Here is a 25,163-nt window from a genome sequence, read left to right as displayed (position 1 = left end):
AGGGACAGCAAAGTTTTTATTAAATAGCAATCCATCGAAGGCACAATATTTGCCCAAAATGTGAGACCAGACTTATAAAAGTCAAGAGGCTTTTGGCTAGTTGCTGCTGAAAGGCCTGTGGCTGACATAAGTGAGAAAGAACATTTGAAATTCTCTACAGATTTTTAAAAATCACATTTAAAACCTGCATACATGACTCGTGTGGGAGAGTCTCTGTCATTTTCCCATTTCGAAGTCATTTAATTTGCTATGAGTTTGACTGAACAGATTTAGAAAGTTGCTTACCTTCTCGTTCCTATCTTTTCTGGATTGAGTACAAGATTTAGAAGTTTGTAAAGGCTGAATAAAATTGTTTTTTTCTTTAGCTTTGCAATCTGTTTCAGTAAAATTGTCAGGCTCAAAGGATGAGCTAAGTACTATTTGAGATCATCAATCATTACGTTTCAAAAGGAGGGAGGTGGAGCCTGCTCATCTGTCTAAGGAAATGTGGACCCTCAACCTCGCCCTTACTGTAATTTCAGAAAAGCTTTTTTGTTTTTTTCTTGCTCCAAGGTTTTTGCTCAGCAATCTGGGGGTATATGCTGAGTTGCTGTTCTCCAGGGTCATAGGTGGAGTTTTCAAGGTTCTATCTTTCCTTTCTCTCTGAAAACGTTTCTTCTTTCTTTCCTTAAACTTTGCCTCTCTCTGCATATGACCCTCAAATCAATTTTCCTGCTTCATACTGGTCTTTCCAAGGCATTTCAACAACCTTGTTTGAACTCTCTGCAGAAAGTTCTGCAGAAGAACAGTAACCAATGCTGCATAGAGCTGGAAGATCTGTTTGCAGTATGCAGTTTGTATAGTGAAAGTTTATGCAACCTCCCAGCTCGTTCCCTTCATAAGTTTACCCCAGGAGAACTCTAAAATGAGGCTACAATGATGTTTACTAGGACAACTCGACATCCACACTGCTCAGCAGGGGGCCAGTGTGGCCCATCCCAGCAGCTTCTTCTGTTCAAGCCCCAGGAATCCATCTAACTTGTCACTGAAGCACTGGAACATTGGTCCTCATTGATATTTGTTAAATTACTTCTCAGCTCAGAGTTGGAGCTCAGAGATAATTTTCACTAAATTATAAAACAGCTCCTCTGGCACGTCCCTGGATACTGCAGTTTTCACAGCCCAAGTGGAGGGTGTGACAAGAGATGTCTGCTGATGTCACTACGAGACTGAGAGACCTAGCCTTGTTAGGCCAAACTGCAGCCCCCCTTTTCCTCTGCCATAGTTATCAGCCATCCCCAAAAGCAGCCACCTTGACTTTCAAAGATCATCTTCCCTTAAACACCTGATGACCTCTCTCCCTGAGCTTCTGTGTAGGTACTGAGCCTGCAGCAGAGGAGAAAGGCAGGCCCTTTGTGGAGACCTGTCATTGGGTTTCACTCATTCCTGTAACAGGTTTTGACTGAGCACTCCATTGAGAGCAGGCATTGGACAAGAATGGCAGGTACAGGGGCTTAGAGCAAGACTCAGGTCCTAGTCTTCAGTTTCACTGCCATTAGAGAACACTCGATATATAACCACTTAAGTCATTAATAGCTATACTTGTGATAAGCATCAGAAAAGAGAAACGTGTGTTATAGCAAAATAGATTACAGGTTGTTTTCCTGGACTGGGGTGGAGGTGAGGTATCCAGAAAGGGTGCTTCAGGGAAGTGAGATTTACATGAGGCTAGGAAAGATGGGCCTGAGCCAGCCAGAGACCATAACCGTGGGCACAGGGCTCTGCTGTGGGACAAATTTGTAATGTGCTGGGTAATGGAAATTGCGTGGCAGGAACAGAGGCCCTGACAAGTCAGTAGGTATCTTTGCAGGCTGTGGGTAAGGCTTTGGAGTAGGCACGGATGGCTTTATTTTGTTTTCTCACTCCAGTGGAATTGAGAATAGGAGTTGATGGGAAAACTAAGAAGGAACCTTTGGGGGAGAGTGTGGTCTCCATGGGAGCTGTAGCTGCAAGGACAGGCTAGGAAGGTGTAGAGACTGTGCCAGGCCTAGGGTGGATGAGATACAGGGCAGCAGGGTGTCCACACACAGATCACAGTGCCAACTGAGCCCTAGGGTCAGGAACAAACTACACTGGGCAGAGGAAAAGGGGGAAGGCCTGTAGGAGGAAGGTCACCCAATGGGGCACATGAAGAAGGTGAGCAGGACATGGAGGATCAAGGTTCCCCTAATGCCACGGGCCACATTCTCCCGCACACTTTGCTCAACTTTTTGAAATATGTATATTTCAGTTGCTGAAGTATAAGATTGCTGAAGTAAAATGTGCATTTACATGCAAAAATTAAACACAACAGAAAGGAATGAAGTGAAAATAAAATCAGCCCTACATCCAACTTCCACTGAAAGGCAGTTTCTTATTTTATTGCACTAAAGGATCTGGTGAGCCTACATTTCTTGATTTAAACACTTTCTGTGACTCCTCATCTAGTCTCCCCCTCCACTTTCTTCCAGTTCTTCATAGTAGTGGCATGGTTTTCAGTTCTCCCACGGGTTACCTTTATAACTATGTAAGTTATGTGAATCTATTTGCCTGATGGCATCAACTGGACAATCTCTCTGGTCTGGCTTTCATCTGAGATGTGGAAATATTTTCCCCTGCACTTCCCTCCCACATTTACAACACTTTCACACTTATACTTCTGTTTCTTAGTCCTGAGTCTGTGTTTACTCTAGATGTTGACTGAAAACTCAGAAGCAGCTTTCACAGTATCAGAGGGATCTTAATGGCTGTTAGTGCAAACATGAGCCGGGCAGTTGGATGCAGAGAGAAAGAATTAGGATTCCTGAACTAATCGATCTGGTAAGTACATACCAAAAACCAAGATCAAATAAAGTCTCCAAAAAATGTGTCGCCCATCCAATCTCTAAAGCAAACTTTAGCGAACATTTTTTTCTGTAAAGAGCCAAACAGTAACTGTTTAGGCTTGGCAAGCCATGTGGTCTATGTCAGAGCTACTACCATCTGCTGTTGCAGCATAGAAGTTGTTGTAGAAACTATTGGGTGGGCCAAAAATTGCATTTGGGTTTTTCCATAAGATGTAATGGAAAAACTTGAATGAACATTTTATCAATACATGATAAAACACAGATGGCTGTGTCCAAAAAAAAAACTGAAAACAAAACTGTCATCCAAAACAAGCTACAGCCAACCCCTGATTTCAAGCAGCAGTCCTCTAAATTTGGTGAACTTCAGAAACCCCTGGGAGGTTTGCCACTCCCCCTCCCACCCTGCCCCCCGCCCACACACAACAGTTTCTGATTCAGCAAGTCTGGGGTGGGCCTGGAATTTGTTAAAAGTTCCCAGGTGGCACCCCTTGTAGATGCTGGAGCATGCTACATTGTTGTTGCTTTGTACTAGAGCATCATCCTCTTGTACATAATTGGTATTTTCCTGGAGTTCCTAAAAGCCTTTTTCTTTCTGCATTTGGAAACTGACTACAGCTTATCACCAAGATTTTCCATCATCATCATCATGATTTTTATTTTATGCTTTCATGAGTGCTTGCTCAGTTGTGTCTGACTCAGTTGGTGACTCCATGGACTGTAGACTGCCAGGTTCATGAATCTACTTTTTTCTTAAAATAATTCCCTGCAGCACTCCCGGTCTTGCATTTTGCTAGACTAACTAGTTGCTCTCCAAGCCTACTGTTCATTCATCATCTAAGACCATCCTTCACTGTCTCCAAGATGGGGCTCCTCTCTCTCAGGTCCTATGCTTTCCTAAATCCTGGATTTACATTAGTCTGTGGTGCTGGAGAAGACTCTTCAGAGTCCCTTGGACTGCAAGGAGATCCAACCAGTCCATCCTAAAGGAGATCAGTCCTGGGTATTCAATGGACAGACTGATGCTGAAGCTGAAACTCCAATACTTTGGCCACCTCATGTGAAGGGAAAAGACCCTGATGCTTGGAGGGACTGGGGGCAGGAGAAGAAGGGGACGACAGAGGATGAGATGGCTGGATGGCATCACTGACTCGATGGGCATGAGTTTGAGTAAACTCTGGGAGTTGGTGATGGACAGGGAGGCCTGGCGTGCTGCGATTCATGTGGTCGCAGAGAGTTGGACATGACTGAGCAACTGAACTGACTGACTGACTACTGCACATCATCAAGGAGTAATTTTTTCACAAAAGATACATGAGATGACTTCAGAAATCAACCCTGTCAATGCCTAAACTTAGACTTCTAGCCTCCAGAACTGTGAGAAAATAAATTTGTCATCTTTAAGCCACATGTCTGTGGTATTTTGTTATGGCAGCCTGAGCTGACTTATTCACAGGAGGAGGAGAGCAGAGAGGAAACCAGATGAGATTAAAAATACTATCCAGGAGCTAAATAAAACAGGTATAATAAAAAAAAGCCATGATTCAAGTCTGTGACAATCAATTTAAATCTAACCTTAACCCAACTGGCCAAGGGACATAGCTGGACCACCAAGGCAAGGGTTGAGCAGGGACTGGACATTTCACTAGAACTGAAAGACAAGGCAAGCACTCAGCCCCCCATCAGACAAGGAATAACCAGAGAATTAAATCCATAGGAATATGTCAAGAATCATTCTGCAGCTGCTGTGACTCTCAAGATATGAATCCAAGTGGAAAGAGGTAAGGCATTTAACAAGCTGATCAGAAAGTTATTCTGACAGGGCTTAGACCATATGATACTAGTGACATGAGGATAGCCTGATTATTTTAGATATTTTAAATCTATAGTCATTAAACTTATCTCTATGCCCATCAAAGAATTTGACATCATGGTCATGATGAAGAAATTAACACCAGTTAGCCAAGTAGTTAGCACTTTAATTCTTCTGCTCTCCGCTTTTCATCTTGTGTCATTAGTTCTTCATCCAGATAATAAAACAAAAAAGAGTATATAGAGAAAACGTACTATTTTGTGACTTTTTAAAAAATCACAGCACACCCGAAGCAAGTATATTGCTTTTGTTGTTTAGTTGCTAAGTCGTGTCCAACTCTTTTGCAACCTGATGGACTATAGCCCACCAGTGGGTTGCTAGTTCTGAGAAGGATCAAACCCGAGTCCTCTGCATTGGCAGGCAGATTCTTTGCCACTGAGCCACCAGGGAAGCCTGAAGCAAGTATAAGTGAGCATAAAAGCAAGGCACTCCAGAGTTTTGCAAGTTTAACTCATCACACTTTTACAGAATGAATATTCAAACTTACACTAAAGGAAGAGATTGATTCCAGGCAAGAACAAGGAACCATTGCATTCCAATCCATAATATCAAACCACTGAAGGAGACAGTCCAGCATGGATTTTGCTTTTTCACCATAAAAGTTCCAGATTATCATTTAACTTTCCTTCAGTCAATAGGAATGTTCAGTTCTGTCTATTTACAATAGCCAAGACATGGAAGCAACCTAAGTGTCCATTGACAGAGGAATGGATAAAGATGTGGTGTATATATATATATATGTGTGTGTGTGTGTGTGTGTGTGTGTGTATGCAATGGAATATTCCTCAGTCAAAAAAAAGAAAAAAATAATGTCATTTGTAATAGCATGGATGAACCTAGAGATTACCATACTCAGTGAAGTAAATCAGAGAAAGACAATATCATATAAATGATATTATATGACAAAATGATACAAATAAACTTATTTGCAAGACAGAAACAGACTCACAGACATAGAAAACAAACATGGTTACCAAAGGGAATAAATTAGGAGTTTGGGATTAGGAGTTTGGGATATGCACTACTGAAACATAAAATAAACAGAGAAGTACTGTATAACATAGGGAACAATATTCAGTATTCTGTAATAACTGAAAAAAGAATCTGGAAAGAACAAATTCAAATATATATCTGAATCACTTTGATGTACACCTGAAACTAACACAACATTGAAAATCAACTATACTGCAATAAAAATAAACAAGTAAATAGACACGCAGTTCTGTGGTAGTTAATGAGTTTTCTTAACTATAAAATGAATAACTATTTTATTTTGTATGTTGATTTCTTTGTGTTTTTGTGGATTCTCCTCAATTATGAGACTGATTTTGGAGAAAATCAAGTTTTGATGTGGCAAAGGAGGTGGCAGTACCCAAAATGCTTGGCACAACCCAGGGCTTCTGTGGATGGTGCCAGTCTGGGGTAGGCAGCCACATCTCCATCTGGTAGCATCCATTCACCTAACCTTGGCCTGCAATAGACAACAAAAAGTTTGGGGGTGGGGGGAAATTGGTGATTTGGGGACTTGGAGGGTTGTGGTTTCTAATTTAACTTGATTATTTTTAGCAAGTAAAATTGAGTTGACCATATATTCTTTTTGTATATAGGTTCCTGGAAACACAAATTTGGGGGCATATTTAAAGATTGATATGGGGCTTCCCTGGTGGCTCAACAGTAAGAATCTACCTGCAATACAGGAAATGAGGATTTGATTTGTGAGTCAGGAAGATCCCCTGGAGAAGAAAATGGCAACCCACTCCAGTATTCTTGCCTGAGAAAATCCCATGGACAGAGGAGTCTGATGGGGTCGCAAAGAGTAGGACACAATTGAGTGACTAAACCACCATCGCCAAACATAATATAGAACAAAGAGGTTATTGTTTATTTTACAAAATAATTTCCTTAGGCAAGTATCTCAGCTGGATAATATTTTCAAGTGAGCTTTATGTTTCTGTGGCTATAACTTTTAAGACAGTTTTAATGAGAAATAGCTAAGAGATAGTGGAACAAAGGACTTGCCATTCCCTGATGAAATAGCATGATTTTCAGAAAGTACTTAAGAAAAACCAATATTTTCTAAAGTGATTAGCTATTCAAACTTTCCATAAATCTGTATTTGAATATATACATATATTCAACTCAAGAACAACATAAAATAAGAAATGCATAAGACAAGGTATGGGGAAGAAGGTTAGCATAAAGCTAACAGTCATACTTCCACTGGGTACACCATTCTTCCAACACGTTGATGTGTTCACCAAGCCAGAAGCTCCACAAATCTTACTGTTCAGGAACTGTTATTGAACTTTTGTTATGCAGGCATAATTGATGAAATAAATAGCCATCAGAAATTGAACTCAAGTTCAGTACCTCTCCCCTTCCTGGAGGTCAAGGGTTGGGGCTAATAGTTCTAACCCTGTAATAAAGTGTTTAGTTCCTCTGTCAACCAACCGCCATCCCAAAGCTATCACCACCACCCCCCGTCTGCACCAAAAATCACCTTATTAATGTAAATTCAGGTCTCACATATGGTTGAAAGGGGTTTGTTGTGAAAAACCAAATACACTCATCACTCAGGAAATTTCAAGGATTTTAGGGTCCCTGTGCTAGGAACTGAAAACAAATATCAAATATATATTTTTTTGTTATACCACACAATATGTTAGGAAATGTTATATATCTATAGTAATCATGAAGTGATGATATTGATAGAGAGATAGATACACACATCAATGGAACAGAATAGAGGTCCCCAAAACTCACACAATGGGCCCAGATGAGTTTTGAAAAAGGCACTAAAGCAATTCAATGGAGGAAGGATAGTCTTTTCCACAAATGTCGCTGAAGCGACTGCACAGCTACAGCCAAAACAACTTAAATTTTCCAGCCTATAACTTCCCAGATGGAGCAGTGGTAAAGAATTTGACTGTCAGTGCAGGAGATACAGGTTCACTCCCTGGGGTGGGAAGATCCCCCAGGGGAGACAATAGCAACCCACTACAGTATTCTTGCCTGGAAAATTCTATGGACAGAGCACCCTGGTGGGTGACAGTCCATGAGGTGGCAAAGAGTCAGACACAACTGATCACACACACACACACATATGGTACAAAGAAAAAATTGGGATATATGCTTAGACAAAGACTTCTTAGACTTGGTATCAAAAGCATTATTTTTATATAAAAAGAAAAAATGATAAGTTGGACCTCATCAAAACTATTGCTCTATGAAAGGCAATGAGAAAAGGATGAAAAGCTGGGAGAACATATACACAATCCATGTATTTGTCAAATGACTTGTGTTTATAATATATTAATAATCTTCAAAAGTCAACAGTGAAAATAACAATCCGATGAGAAAAGGGGCAAAGGGCATTTTACTAAACAGGATATTCAGAAGACACGTAAGCACTTGAAAAGATATTCTTAACCATTAGGGAAATGTAAATTCTAATTACAATGTAATAGAACTACATACTTATCTGACTCTTTGTGACCCCATGGACTATGCAGCCCATGGAATTCTCCAGGCCAGAATACTGGAGTGGGTAGCCTTTCCCTTCTCCAGGGTATCTTCCCGACCCAGGAATCAACCCGGGGTCTCCTGCATTGCAAGTGGATTCTTTACCAACTGAGCTATCAGGGAAGCCCACATACTTATCAGAACAGTACAAAAACAAAAACAAATAAGCAAGTTAGAACAATGATAACACCAAATACTGGCAAGAACGAAGAGTAACTGGATCATTTACACATTGCTGGTGGAAATGTGAAATGGTACAGTGGCACAGTCACTCTGGAGAAGAGTACAGAAGCTTTTCACAAAATATTTATGATATATTTTTTATACAACCCAGCAATCACCCTCTTGGACACTTATCCCAGAGAAATAAAAATATATATCACAGGAAAACCTGTATATAAATGTTCATAGTAGTGCTATTTATAATTACTAGCACTGGAAATGACTCATGTGTCCCTTAGGAGGTAAATGGTTAAATTATGGTCCATCCATAGCTTGGAAAACTTTCCGCAATAAAGAGGAACAAATTATTTTTATAGTAAAAAAACTTGGTTGAATCTCAAGGAGATTGTGTTGAATGACAATAAAAAGAAACACTCTCAAAAGGCTATATACTATATGATTCCATTAATAAACATCCTTGAAATGACAAAAGTCACAGATAACAGTTTAGTGGTTGCATGGGCTGGGAACAGAGCGAGAGGGCTGTGGCTACAAAGGCTAATATACCTGTTTTGTGTCTTGACTGTATCACACATTTTGTGAATGAGTAAGGTAAAGCTACATAGAACTAAATATCCACAAACAGACAAAGTAAGTTCATTAAAATATATAAAATCTGAACAAGTTTGATGGCTTACATAAATGTCCATCTCCTGTTTGTGATATCAAAGCTTTGGTCATACAAGAAGTTATCACTGAGGAATTGGGTGAAGGGTATATAAAATCCCTATTATTTCTTAGGCCTGCACATGAATCAATAAGTATCTCAAACTAAGAAGTTAAAAAATACATAAAATTATTATATTCTGGGTCCAAGTCTGCCACTAAAATTAGGTGGTGATTTAGAAGTTGTCTCGGGAACAGAGGATGAGAAGCATAGCTGGGCCCCTGTGTACAGAGCCATGCTCATGGGAATAAATTATCCCCAAAATTCATGGATAGGGGGCAGGAAAGCAAACCTGGGGCTTGAAAAGTGCATGTTGAAGTGATTTTGATAGTTGACATTTTAATAAATGCATTTTAGTAATTGTTATAAGAAGGGGAAAAAAGAGAAGGAGAGAGAAGGAGGGGGAGGGAGGGAGGAAGGAAAGAAAATAGAAAGGAAGAAGAAAGAAGCCATATTAGAAAAATTACCATTTTGTACACTTCAGTAAAATAAGTTATTCAGACAAGGATCATCAAGGGAGGCTGAAAAGCACTAGAAGCAATGTGAGGAATGACAGTCTTGTGTTTCCACAATAGCACCTCCCAGAGTGCTTGCTAATAAGAAAGGAAAAAGCATACCGTCCTGTTGGAACACGCAGGTTGTTACACTTAGCTACATGATCAAATTTGTATAGCACTAACAGAGATTTCCTAACATTATATGCCTTCTGATGTGATGTGATAGAAATACACAGAAGTTGTACTCTCGTCAAAAATCTTTAGTCTAAATCTAAACAAGTTTTGAATCTAATTTCCAAAGCACATGAAGTCTGGAAAATAAAACAATCAACCATACAAATTCAGAATATGGAATATTCTGTAAACTCAGTTTTTGAATAGATCAATATCATGAAAAAAGAACATAAATCACTATCATAAAAAATCAGTATCATGAAGAAAGAAAAAAATCCCCATTGAGGTATACTCACGAAATAGAGGTCAGTGGACACAAATTTGAGCTCACCTTTGACTCACTCTAGCTCACCAGAGTGGAGTTGTCTGATTTGTTTTTTGCAACTACTGTCAGGAGACATAGATACATTTCCTGGTTTTACCGCTCAGTGTGGAGTTTACACTTGTAGGTCCCACAAAACTAACCAACAGAGGAGAGGTCTCAAACAACTACCACCCCCAGGGCACAGTAACTCAGGACCCAGGAACTCAATCTTTCTGACAAAGAAAGCTGTTAGCTCATCATGTTGACTGCAGCCTGAGGGGCATGGTTCCAGATAAATACACATTAAGGGCTTACTGTAAACCCTACCCGAGACCTTAGAAGTGGGTGCCATATTCATGCTGTCCCTCTGGAGTGGTCCCGAGTGCCCATATCTCTCAGAGGGAATGTTTTACACATGTCTGGTGCCCTGGTTTTTATGTCTGGGGCCCTCATGTTGGTGGCTGTCATCGAGGGGATGCCCCTTGAACGCCTGGCTGTGATGGCTTGTGGGGCTTGTGTTCCTGAATCCCACAGGACTGAAACAATCAGAGAGAGAGTTCTCAGCAGTCTGCCACACCTAAGGCCCTGAAAGGCAGCAGACATATCCCCACACTCTCTGTAGAATATTTGCTCATCCTGGAGCTTCAGCCCGTGGGGTACCTAGAGGTGCACATATCTAGAGGCTTACAGAGATGTTCTCAGGGGACATGAACCAGGGGATACAATTGCTCTCTCCCTCTGCCTCATGACAGCTCACTCAGAAAAGAGATTACACACTCATTTGGAGCCTCAATATTTGTGATTGCCACCCAGGGAACAACTTTAGATTGCCTAGTTTGGTGCCCAACCGGGCTTACACTTGCAGTCCCATAGGACTGTACATATTTCCATACTTTATTTAGTCAGTTTCATGTTACACACTCAAAGAGCAATAGCGTTTTAGTGGTCAAACAGAACTTGGGAACAAGGCTGAGAGAATTTTCCCTGCCTGTTCACGGCAGTTCTGTTGGGACAGCTCCTCCTGCTCATGCAAGAATTCAGCGTTGTGTAGTCAGCTTTGCTGTGAGAACTGACAACCCTAAAATCTCAGGCTTACCCCAGCAAATAGTAAACCCCACTCATGTTACATGATGTCTGCGTATGGGCTGCAGGTCTGACCCACGTGTCTCTGGGACTTCGGGATCCAGGCTGAAGGAGATAGCCCCTGGTGGGAAATGCCATGATGGTGGAGAGGGAACATTCTCCATGGACCTGGCACTCTGCTCCTGCTCTTCTCATTTTACCAGCAGAGTAGGTGCCATGGGGCAGACACCTGTTGCCACCTGTGGGGATGCTGACCCAACCTGGGAATGGGGAGGAGAGCTGGGAAGGATGACACAGTCTACCACAGCTTGAAGCCACTTTCTGCTGAACAAAGCCTCACTCAGTGATCCCAGTTTAAAAGATGTGGCAGGATTTCTCTCTGGGAATCCTAATTCCTCTCTGATAGATATTACTGTTTCCTTGCCAGGTTCCTGTCAAGAGGACTGACCCTCCGACCTTAAGCTCAGTGATTCCAGCCCCTGGTCCACAACCTCTCTTCTGGCTGATGTCCCTGATGCAGATGTCTTGCCTGGAGTGCTGAGCCTTTCAACATCTTAACTGCTTGTCCCATTCTCCAGCTGCTTTTGGAGAAACCCTATAACCTGGTGTCAGGTCCTCTCCCCATGTCAGCTCTCCATCAGTGTTGGGCTACCAGGTACTGATTTCTGTCTGGATATAGAATGTTCTGTTCAGCAGACTGGACTTCCTCCAGCAGTGACAGCTGGACCACTGCTCTTGTGCCCTCCTACCTGCCCCCTCTCAGCTACTGGCCAACCAGCCTCACCCTCCAAAGCCAACAGGTCAATGACAGCTGAGTAATGAGAAATGACACTCTCCCTTGCTTCTCAACTTGTCAAGTAACTTTCTATTAATTTTGTGTAACAGGTTTGACTTTTAACCCACATCCTTAGGTGTGAATGAAATAAAACTTACACATGGCTTTCAGTACCCATGTTTTCATGCTCTACATAGGAGGGAAATTGCTGGTTGCAGGGATGTACTTCTGTTCAAACTTGGCATACTGCAGAATAGTTTTCCAAAGTGGTGGTGCTAATTTATACTTGTAACAGCAACAGAATGCAGTTTTTCACAGCCTTGAAATTTTAGCCATCATGATGGGTATTTAGTATCGTCTCTTGGTTGGTTTCCTGTACATATCCTGATGACTAACAATGCTGAGCAACTTTTATTTATCAACCAATCATTCTTAAACCTCCCCTTTGAGAAGTGGTTGCTCAAATATTTTCCCAATTTTTTAACTGCATCTTTTTCTTACTAATTTGTAGGAGCACATTATATAATCTAGAGAAGGGACTTTTCTCTGTTGTGTATGCCTGACATACTTGTTCCCAAGCTGTGACTTACATTTTCATTATTTTAGTGCTATATTTCAGTGAAGATATGTTCACAGTTTTTGTGTAATCTGATTCTTCAATCTTCTTAATGTTCAAAGATTTGGTGTAGTGTTTAAGAAGTTTTCTTTTATACCTATGTCATTATATACTCCATTAGAATATATTCTAAAAAGCTCATTGTTTACTTTTCACATGTAGTTTTAAATTCCATGTGGAAATTGTTTAGGTATGCATGTGTGTGTTTGTGTATAAGCCATGAAATAAGGATCAATCTTCATTTTTAATTGACTTATCACTATTACTAATATGACTATTTTTTATGCATTGCTATATACTAATAACATATTAACAGAAAGAAAATTAAGAAAATATCCCATTAACAATTGCATAAAAATAAAATTAGCCTAGCTACTATGAAAAATAGGAAGAAATTTCATAAAAAATTAAATTAAACTATCATAGGATCTAGAAAACCCAGTTCTGGGTATATAACTGAAGGAAATTAACTCAGTATTTCAAAGAGATATATTTGTTGCAGTATTAGTTACAATAGCCAAGATATAGATACAAAGTAAGTGTCTGTGGACAGACCAATGGATAAAGTAAATGTGATATATATTTTATATATCACTATATATGTTTATCTACTCAGGGCTGCTCCAGCAAAGTGCAGCTGCCGTTCCTGACCTTGGACGTGTGCTATCTCCTCACGGCCACTGGTGCCTGCAAAGATCCATCTTGTCAAGGCTATGGTTTTTCCAGTAGTCATGTATGGATGTGAGAGTTAGACTATAAAGAAAGCTAACACCGGAAAATTGATACTTCTGAACTGTGGTGCTGGAGAAGACTCGTGAGAGTCCCTTGGACCGCAAGGAGATCAAACCAGTCCATCCTAAAGGAAACCAGTCCTGAAAATTCATTGGAAGGACTGATGTTGAAGCTGAAGCTCCAACACTTTGGCCACCTGATGCGAAGAACTGAATTATTTGAAAAGACCTTGATGCTGGGAAAGATTGAGAGCAGGAGGAGAAGGGGACGACAGAGGATGAGATGGTTGGATGGCATCACCGACTCAGTGGACATGAATGTGGGTAAACTCCAGGAGTTGGTGATGGACAGGGAGGCCTGGCGTGCTGCGGTTCATGGGGTCACAAAGAGTGGGACACGACTGAGCAACTAAACTGAACTGATATATGTGCATGTATATGTGTGTGTTTGTATGATTGATATAATAATGAAATATTATTCAGTAATACAAAGCAGGAAAATCCCACCATTTGTGATAATATGGATGAAACTTGAGGTCATTATCTTAAGTGAAATATGCCACAGACAAATATCAGTTACTTGTGGAATATTAAAAAACCCTTCAAACTTAAAGAAACAGAGTGCTGAATGTTGGATGTTGGTTGTCAGGGATTTGATGGTAGGAGAAATAGTAGGATATTGGTCAAGGAGCACAAACTTTCAGAATTAGTTCTAAGGATATAATGTACAGCATGGTGACTATAATTTTTTTTTCATTTATTTTTATTAGTTGGAGGCTAATTACTTTACAATATTGTAGTAGTATTTGCCATACATTGACATGAATCAGCCATGGATTTACATGTGTTTCCCATCCTGAATCCCCCTCCCACCTCCCTCCCCATCCCATCCCTCTGGGTCATCCCAGCACACCAGCCCTGAGCACTTGTCTCATGCATCCAACCTGGACTGGTGATCTGTTTCACACTTGATAATATACATGTTTCGATGCTGCTCTCTCAGATCATCCCCCCTCGCCTTCTCCCATAGAGTCCAAAAGTCTGTTCTATACATCTGTGTCTCTTTTTCTGTCTTGCATATAGTGTTATTGTTACCATCTTTCTAAATTCCATATATATGCCTTAGTATACTGTATTGGTGTGTATCTTTCTGGCTTACTTCACTCTGTGTAATGGGCTCCAGTTTTATCCATCTCCTTAGAACTGTCAAATGTATTCTTTTTAATGGCTGAGTAATATTCCATTGTGTATATGTACCATAGCTTTCTTATCCATTCGTGGTGACTACAATTAATAATACTGTATTGTGTACTCAAAATTTTCTGAGAGTAGATCTTAAGCACACTCACCATGAGGAAAAAAGAAAATAACTCTGTGAGGTGATTTATGTGTTAATTTCATTGTGGCAATCCTTTTGTAATGTATTCGTGTATCGAATAATGACAGTGTACCATTTAAATATGGCAACCCACTCCAGTATTCTTGCCTGGAAGATCCTATGGACAGAGTAGACAGGCAGGCTACAGTCCATGAGGTTGCAAAAGTTGGACATGACTTAGTGACTAAACCACCACCACCACCATTTAAATATATACAATTTTGTTTGTCACTAGTGTCTGTGTGTGCTAAGTCACTTCAGTAGCGTCCAACTCTTTGCAACCCTAGGCACCATAGCCCATCAGGCTCCTCTGTCCATGGGATTCTCTAGGAAAGAATACTGGAGCTGGTTGCCATGTACTCCTCCAGCAGAGCTTCCTGACCAAGGGATGAAACCGCGTCTCTTGTGTTTCCTGCACTGGCAGGCGGGTTCTTTACCACTAGCACCACTTAGGAAGCCCATTTGTCACTTATACTTCAGTAAATCTAGAAATACATTTAAAAAGAAAATTGAAAAAAGAGAAAAGAACACTCTAGATTAAAAAGATGTAATAACAAAATGTAATACATGAACATAGATTGTTTTCTGGTTTTATTAAAAGTTGTAAAAGTCATTTTCAAAGCAACTGAAATTTTTGAATATGGACTGTGTCTTAGATAGTATTAGAGAATTACCTTGAATTTTCTTATCTTTGATTATGAGACTATGTCATTGAGATCATCTAATAGCTTAGCAAGATAAAAATACAAGAATACATAACAAAAAAATTACAATTGTTGATTCTCCAATATATTATTGAATCACTATGCTGTACAACAGAAATTAACACATATTATAAATCAACTATACTTCAGTTTTAAAAAGAAAGAAAAGCTGAGTAAGAAAGGAGAAGCATTTTTGGTTTGGGAAGTCAAAATGACAAAGATAAATAATATTGGGGGAAGAACTGCTTAGAAGACTGCAAACTTCAAGGAAGTCATCAAGTGGTTTTTGCTAGTGATGAGTCTTTCTGAAGCCAAGTTTGGACAAGACAAAATCAGTCAGTAAGAGCTCTTCACCAGTCTCAGACACTTTCTGACCTGGATCTGGATATAGATGCTTTTTTAGTATGATTTCATGGGGGAAGAGAGCTGGGTGCTTACTAAACGCCAGGCCTGTGCACAGCATTTTTCTTTCCATGGATTATCGCATTTACTCATCACAACAATCCTCTGGGTTGAAAATGTAGTGGATTTTCTCTTAGGATTGTCGAAAAGAAGAGTCATGTCAAAGAGCTTAGGTGCTTTGAGAACCAAGAAATGGTAGCGGGAAGTGAAATAATGGAAAGTGCCTTTCTTAAGAAAAGAGTTAAGATTCAATTCATTTTTGGACGTGTAGCTAACTGAAGAATTAGAGTCCTTAATACAGAATGCCTTAAGAAATTGAACTTTTCTAGTGACTTCATGGATTCATTTTTGGCTTTACAAATGTTGACAGTTTAAGTGACACAAGAAAGTTTGTAAGGATTATGACACCCATTCTTTCTACAAAAAAATATGGATTAGAACAATGAAAATTTAGAAAATTATCCCTTTTCATTAAGTTTAAATTTCTTAAGTTCACATTCAGTTTTGACCAAATAATACTGATATGTGCATGGCCTGTCTGTGATGCAAAGAGGGAAAACTCAGCAGGCAGAAATAAATGCTGTAACTCCTGAAAAACCTGAATTAATATCACATGTATTCCGTGATGCTCTTGTAAATCTAGAATACACATGTGGGTAAAGAATACAAACAACCACTTCCTAAAAGTTAGGCAGAACTTTTAGTTCTACATAGTGTCCAGTAATGTTTCCTAGTTATCTGAAAGTTACAACAGCTAATGACAGTATGAAATGGAGAAGAAATCTAGTAGCTACAGACATTGGAGATGGAATATAATTTTCTAATTTGTCTGATATTTGAAAACTCTTTCAAGTACTACAAATCTTGAACTAAATAAGAAAATTAATTTTACTGACCCTTTTGAAATGAAAAAAAAAAAGAAAATCTCCCAAAAGATTATGTGTGATTTCAGATAGAATAATTTATAAGTAAAGATGAACAAGAAACAGAAACTATTCTAACAGCCTGGAGTATTTTGTCATCTGGAGTCAGTAGAAAAGACAAAACCGTGATGTAGACTGTCATGACAGGGATGGCCAGTCTCTCATCAGAGATTGTCTGGAATTGCCGTTACCTGCTGAAATGGCTTTTCAGCTCAATGAAGTATTTGGCTCTGTTGGTATTGATTCAGGGTCTGTAACAGTTGAGGACATGTGCTTCATATTGATCTGAGTTTGAAAAAAAGTGGTTCATAAAAAATTAAGAGAATCTGTGATGGTTGGCAGGCTTTTTTAGTGAAGAATTCCTTTTTTGTCTATTTTGTAACCTTCCTCTTAACATTTACCACATTATATACTATAATTCCATTAAATTTCATTTTGAGAGAGAATTAACTTTTACCAATTAACAGCTTGCTGATTTTTCTTCCTCTTTTCAGCTTTTTAAAAATTATTTTTCTTCCCGTTTCGTTGAGATAGAATTGACATACATCACTGTATAAGTGTAAGGTGTACAACATAATGACTTATGTACATTATGAAATGATTATCACAATAAGTTCAGTGAACATCTGTCATCTCATATAGATACAAAATTAAAGAAATAAAAGAAAAATTTTGTCCATGTGATAGAATTCTTAGAAGTTACTCTCTTAACTACTTCCATATATAACATACAGCAATGTTAATCATATTTAACATGTTGTACATTACATTTCTGGTATTATTTACTTTATAACTAAAAGTTTGTACTTTTCAACTGACTTCATCCATTCCTCCCACTCCCCCAGCCACCCCACGTCCCCTGACCAGACTCCTGGTAACTACAGATCTGCTCTCTTTTTCTTTCTTTCTTTTTTTTTTTTTTTTTAGCTGGAGGATAATTACTTCACAACATTTCAGTGGGTTTTGTCATACATTGATATGAATCAGTCATAGAGTTACACGTATTCCCCATCCCGATCCCCCCTCCCACCTCCCTCTCCACCCGATTCCTCTGGGACTTCCCAGTGCACCAGGCCCGAGCACTTGTCTCATGCGTCCCACCTGGGCTGGTGATCTGTTTCACCATAGATAATATACATGCTGTTCTTTGGAAACATCCCACCCTCACCTTCTCCCACAGAGTTCAAAAGTCTGTTCTGTACTTCTGTGTCTCTTTTTCTGTTTTGCATATAGGGTTATCGTTACCATCTTTCTAGATTCCATATATATGTGTTAGTATGCTGTAATGTTCTTTATCTTTCTGGCTTACTTCACTCTGTATAATGGGCTCCAGTTTCATCCATCTCATTAGAACTGATTCAAATGAATTCTTTTTAATGGCTGAGTAATATTCCATGGTGTATATGTACCACAGCTTCCTTATCCATTCGTCTGCTGATGGGCATCTAGGTTGCTTCCATGTCCTGGCTATAATAAACAGTGCTGCGATGAACATTGGGGTGCATGTGTCTCTTTCAGATCTGGTTTCCTCAGTGTGTATGCCCAGAAGTGGGATTGCTGGGTCATATGGCAGTTCTATTTCCAGTTTTTTAAGAAATCTCCACACTGTTCTCCACAGCGGCTGTACTAGTTTGCATTCCCACCAACAGTGTAAGAGGGTTCCCTTTTCTCCACACCCTCTCCAGCATTTATTGCTTGTAGACTTTTGGATAGCAGCCGTCCTGACTGGCATGTAATGGTACCTCATTGTGGTTTTGATTTGCATTTCTCTGATAATGAGTGATGTTGAGCATCTTTTCATGTGTTTGTTAGCCATCTGTATGTCTTCTTTGGAGAAATGTCTGTTTAGTTCTTTGGCCCATTTTTTGATTGGGTCATTTATTTTTCTGGAATTGAGCTGCAGGAGTTGCTTGTATATTTTTGAGATTAATCCTTTGTCTGTTTCTTCATTTGCTATTATTTTCTCCCAGTCCGAGGGCTGTCTTTTCACCTTACTTATAGTTTCCTTTGTAGTGCAAAAGCTTTTAAGTTTCATTAGGTTCCATTTGTTTAGTTTTGCTTTTATTTCCAATATTCTGGGAGGTGGGTCATAGAGGATCTTGCTGTGATTTATGTCGGAGAGTGTTTTGCCTATGTTCTCCTCTAGGAGTTTTATAGTTTCTGGTCTTACATTTAGATCTTTAATCCATTTTGAGTTTATTTTTGTGTATGGTGTTAGAAAGTGTTCTAGTTTCATTCTTTTACAAGTGGTTGACCAGTTTTCCCAGCACCACTTGTTAAAGAGGTTGTCTTTTTTCCATTGTATATCCTTGCCTCCTTTGTCAAAGATAAGGTGTCCATAGGTTCGTGGATTATCTCTGGGATTTCTATTTTGTTCCACTGATCTATATTTCTGTCTTTGTGCCAGTACCATACTGTCTTGATGACTGTGGCTTTGTAGTAGAGTCTGAAGTCAGGCAGGTTGATTCCTCCAGTTCCATTCTTCTTTCTCAAGATTACTTTGGCTATTCGAGGTTTTTTGTATTTCCATACAAATTGTGAAATTATTTGTTCTAGTTCTGTGAAAAATACCGTTGGTAGCTTGATAGGGATTGCATTGAATCTATAGATTGCTTTGGGTAGAATAGCCATTTTGACAATAATTCTTCCAATCCATGAACATGATCACAGTGTTTTCTCAGTTTCTATGTTATTTTTTTAATATAGATATATTTTCTTTTTGTTGCAATGGTGAATGGTATTGTTTCCTTAATTTCTCTTTCTGTTTTTTCATTGTTAGTATATAGGAATGCAAGGGATTTCTGTGTGTTAATTTTTATATCCTGCAACTTTACTATATTCATTGATTAGCTCTAGTAATTTTCTGGTAGAGTCTTTAGGGTTTTCTATGTAGAGGATCATGTCATCTGCAAACAGCGAGAGTTTCACTTCTTCTTTTCCTATCTGGATTCCTTTTACATCTTTTTCTGCTCTGATTGCTGTGGCCAAAACTTCCAACACTATGTTGAATAGTAGTGGTGAGAGTGGGCACCCTTGTCTTGTTCCTGATTTCAGGGGAAATGCTTTCAATTTTTCACCATTGAGGGTAATGCTTGCTGTGGGTTTGTCATATATAGCTTTTATTATGTTGAGGTATGTTCCTTCTATTCCTGTCTTCTGGAGAGTTTTTATCATAAATGAGTGTTGAATTTTGTCAAAGGCTTTTTCTGTATCTATTGAGATAATCATATGGTTTTTATCTTTCAATTTGTTAATGTGGTGTATTACATTGATTGATTTGCAGATATTAAAGAATCCTTGCATTCCTGGGATAAAGCCCACTTGGTCATGATGTATGATTTTTTTAATATGTTGTTGGATTCTGTTTGCTAGAATTTTGTTAAGGATTTTTGCATCTATGTTCATCAGTGATATTGGCCTGTAGTTTTCTTTTTTGTGGCATCTTTGTCTGGTTTTGGAATTAGGGTGATGGTGGCCTCATAGAATGAGTTTGGAAGTTTACTTTCATCTGCAATTTTCTGGAAGAGTTTGAGTAAGATAGGTGTTAGCTCTTCTCTAAATTTTTGGTAGAATTCAGCTGTGAAGCCATCTGGTCCTGGGCTTTTGTTTGCTGGAAGATTTTTGAATACAGTTTCAATTTCCTTGCTTGTGATGGGTCTGTTAAGATCTTCTATTTCTTCCTGGTTCAGTTTTGGAAAGTTATACTTTTCTGAGAATTTGTCCATTTCATCCAAGTTGTCCATTTTATTGGCATAGAGCTGCTGGTAGTAGTCTCTTATGATCCTTTGTATTTCTGCTCTCTTTTTCTATGAGTTTGCTTGTATAATTTTTTTGAAATTATAATTGACATATAATAATATATTAATTCCAGCTACATCTTTTTAGGTTACTTCCAGACAGGCCAAATTATATAATTGTTGATAGAATCCAATGTGATTGTTGATATTTTTGGAGGTTAAAAAAAAGAAAATGAGCTTTCTACTCTTAAAATTAAAGACTGCCATGCTGATTAAGTTTTAAAAGCAGTTACTAATAGATGCAGGAGAAGAACTCTGTAAGTGGAGAAATTATATTTGTTTATATTTACTATGAATAATTTGCCTATAAGTATACAAGACAAAACTATTTCTAGACAAGAGTAATATAAAGGCCTTTACCAATGCACCCCTGCTTTGCCAATTCCCTGCCTCTTATTTGTGTTAAAATCATCAAGGACAGGAAGTATCCTATAACAAGCTAATCTGAGACCCTCTCCTGGTTGAGGATATTGATCCTGACAATCCTGAACAAACATTATCTCAGAGAACAGACAACCAGAAATTACTGAAAAATTTAGTGGCTCCTGATATGCTACTCTTACTGGATCTTTGGAATACTCAAACTCTTTGAATTATAGTTGATTTACAATGTTGTATTAGTTTCTGGTGTACGGCATGGCATGGTGGGGTGATACATTATTGTAGTTTGGATTTGTATTTCTCTGATAATTAGCAATGTTGAGCATTTTTTCATGTGCCTGTAGGTCTTTGGTAGGGAATGTTCAAACTTAAAAAGTATCACTCAGAAAAATAATGTCAGAAGAAATTTCCTCACAGGAAAAGCATGATTTGAAAAGGAATCCATGTGATGTTTGTAAAAGATTGTGTCACTGAATTAAAGAAGCACCAGCTCTCCAAGATATTCCAAAAATTCTCTGATGGAAATTTTCAAGCCATTTCTTGGGACATTCGTTTACACTGTGTTCTTAACGGAGACCTCCCCAAAGCTGTTTTCACATGAGAGTTTTTCACCAAAACATGAGTATCACTTTTACTGCATGGAAATCTAAAGAAAAACAATGGAAAGACTGAAGATAAATGAAGTGGTCCATTCCTCTGAATAGGATGGCTGCAGGCTGAAGAGGATGGAAAGCTACAGCAAGGCAAAGAAGCCCATCAAATGAGGGTTAGGAGGACTGCCACGTTTTGTGCTCCCCTCCAGGGACGTGTCCATGAGTGGATGAGTGAAGCCAGGTGCCTTGCAGCTGCAGGGATTTTTGAAAAAATGTGCCTCTTTGCTGACACAGAATGTTTCAGACCTCTGTGGGCTGCATGAAGACAAAGCTAGAGGACACTGGATGACGGGGTTACAGCACAAACTGAAGAATTCAGGAGAATGGTAATATATTCTGTCTCTCTATGATTATGGGCCAAGGAAAACAGCCAGGGTGTAGTCAATGGCAGGAAGCCAGCTGCTGTTAAATACCTACAACCACAGCTTTAGGCTCTCAGAAATTAGACAAGGCTGCTAGAAAGAAGTTCTGCTAAAGTAAATAAACATCCTTGACTTAGAAGCATGAAGAATTTAATAAAGAAACAAGGCCAGAATACATCTGCATCCAGAAGAGCCCTTTATGACTTCACGTTATATATGACAAATGTTGTTATCTTTCTCGTTAAACTGAGTAATTGATTCTTAAGGTTCAGATGGTGAACCTGTTTTTAATAAATGATTGAATTAACTGTGAGGCTGCTCATTAAAATGCAATATTGCAGCTATCGTGTGGAGAATATATTACAAAACTTTCAGCCAGTATATGAAAAACAAAATGTTTTTATTTGTATAATAAAGAAAAAAGAGCTTTGCTGTCAGTTCTGTACATTTTTATTGAAAACTTTTTATAACCCTGCTTTTAAAATTTTGTATAAAAGTGTTTTCAAATTACATACTTAGTTTAATGAAAATACTTTAGCCAACCCCCCAAATAATTCGATATTTGCTTGTATGTCAAACAGGTATTAAGCCGCACTTAAAGACCATCAGCTGGCTTGGCCAGTCAATCTGCCTCCTTAGGTTCTGCTGACTTTGAGGTTTCTTTCAGCACAGTTTTTCTTCATCATTCCTGAAAGGATTTGGGGTGTTTATTGGTTTTCTTGGGCTTCTCTGTGGCTTAGATGGTAGAGAATCTGCCTGTAATGCAGGAGACGTGGGTTCAATCCCTGGGTCAGGAAGATCCCCTGGAGAAGGGAATGGATACCCACTCCAGTATTCTTGCCTGGAGAATTCCATGGACAGAGAAGCCTGGCTGGCCACAGTCCAGTAGAGTCAGACAGTCGGATACAACTGAGAAACAATCACTTTCACTTTTTCACTGATTGGTTTTCTGGGACTGTTGTACAACAGATTGGGTGGCTTAACCAACACAAATGTATTGTCTCACGGTTCTGGAGGCTGGGAGTGTGAGATTAAAGGGTTAGCAGGTTTGATTCTTTCTGAGGGCTGTGATTCTCCTTGCCTTGTGGATGGCCGTTTCTCTCTACACTTCCTCACTCTGCCCTCCCTATTTGTATGTAACTCTGTGTCCAAATTTTTCCTTTTTCTAAAGACAACATCCTACTGAGTTTGTTTTCTACTCCCCTCTCCAACTGAAGTCACATTCTGAGGTACTGGGGGTTAGGACTTTAACATATGAATTTGGGGCCAGAGGGACATATGAATTCAACCTATAGCAAAGTGAATTCCCTTTTGGGGGCTGTGCTACCCATAACCATCCCAGGAAAGGTACCAGGGCCAAGGAAGCTTAGGGATCATGGACCTTGTTTGTTAGGCTTGGAGTTTCCCTTTTGCAATACATCCCCCCAATATATCTTGCAATTTATCAGGGATCTCCAGTACACAGTGACAAAGGCCAGTGTTTCTACATGAAGATCTTTAAGCATGCATTGGTCCTAACAGAATCTCTGACTGTACACACGTGTCTCTGACCACTTCTGCCCACATGAATGAGTTCTGCCTAGCTCTCTGCCTCTAACTGCAAGGAAGGAAATACGAGCCTCCAGGTGCTGGGCACACTCACTATGTAATAGGCTTTGCTGAGCTCTCCACAGACATCATCTCCTTTTATTGTCCCATAAGCCTAGAAAGTAGGTGATGATGTTTCTGTTTTATAGACGAGAAGACTGTTGTTGTTCAGTCACTCAGTCATGTCCAACTCTTTACGACCCCATGGACTGCAGCACACCAGACCTCACTGTCCTTCACCATCTCCCAGAGCCTGTTCAAGCTCATGTCCATTGAATCAGTGATGCCATCCAACCATCTTGTCCTTTGTCATCCCCTTCTTCTCCTGCCTTCAATCCTTCCCAGCATCAGGGTCTTTTCTAATGAGTCAGCTCTTTGCATCAGGTGGCCAAAGTATTGGAGTTTCAGCTTCAACATCAGTCCTTCCAATGAATGTTCAGGACTGATCTCCTTTAGGATGGACTGGTTTGATCTCCTTGCAGTCCAAGGAACTCTCAAGAGTCTTCTCCAACACCACAGTTCAAAAGCATCAGTTCTTTGGTGCTCAGCCTTCTTAATGGTCCAACACTCACATCCATACATGACTACTGGGAACACCATAGTTTTGACTGTATGGACTTTTGTTGGCAAAGTAACATCTCTGCTTTTTTAATATGCTGTCTAGGTTTGTCAGAGCTTTTCTTCCAAGGAGGAAGCATCTTTTATATAGTAACTAAATTAAGTGCTTTGCTCAAGCTTTTGCTTATCATTTCATTAATGAAATATATCCATCATACTTTCTCATTTAGCAGAGATGAAATACCACTCCTGGTAAGGACAGAGAAAAGGATGAGTGCCAGAAGGAAGAGGGATTCCGTGAGTCTCCACAATGAAGACTGACACCCCTGCTTGAAAAGGAAGGGTAATCCTCCTTCACAGCTGCACTGTTCACAACAGGCAAAAGGAGGAAGCAAACCAAGCGTCCATCCATGGATGAATGGATAAGCCAAGTGTAGAAGTGTGGTCTATCTATACAATCGAATATTAGTCAGTCTTTAAAAGGGAGAGCATTCTGGAGCTAGCAAGCAAGGGTTGTTCGTTGTTCGTTCTTGCTCCCTTTCTGCTGCAGCAGAGGCCCCAATAAAACCTTGCCTGAATTTCTTGTCTGACCTCTGGCCAATTTCTATCAATTAAGGAGGCCAAGACCCCTGGTCGGTAAGATACTTTGTGGTACCCAACATGGGGCACTTGTCCCCTTCTGGGGAGAGAATCTGGGCACCTCTGGGACCACCAAATGCAACTTCCTCATGGGTGGCAAGTGACCAACTGAACCTCTTGTTCCAGCGTCACCATATTTGGTAAGTTTGCCTTCCTGTCCCTGGGGAGCCTCAGTACTCTCATTCAGCCAGCTCTTTCCCCTCCCCTTTGTCCTTTTCCTCTCAGCACTTTCTCTTTCCTTTTGCCCCTTTCCTTCTCCTGACATCTTCCTGCTTCTCTCTCTGTCCTCTCTTCAGCCCTATTCTTCTGAGGGAGCGTGGACCTCAGGCAGCTGCAGCATCACTCCCCTCAGCTTGCGAGGCCGTGTTTCCTCTAGCTGGCAGTGGCTCACCTTGATGGGTGACAAGCCGAGGTGGGAGAGGCTCACCCCAATCTATACAGACATCGGCACAGC

This window comes from Cervus canadensis, chromosome 17 (genome assembly GCF_019320065.1).
Source record: "Cervus canadensis isolate Bull #8, Minnesota chromosome 17, ASM1932006v1, whole genome shotgun sequence".
In the NCBI taxonomy this organism is placed as follows: Eukaryota; Metazoa; Chordata; class Mammalia; order Artiodactyla; family Cervidae; genus Cervus; species Cervus canadensis.
This window is presented reverse-complemented; position numbering follows the sequence as displayed.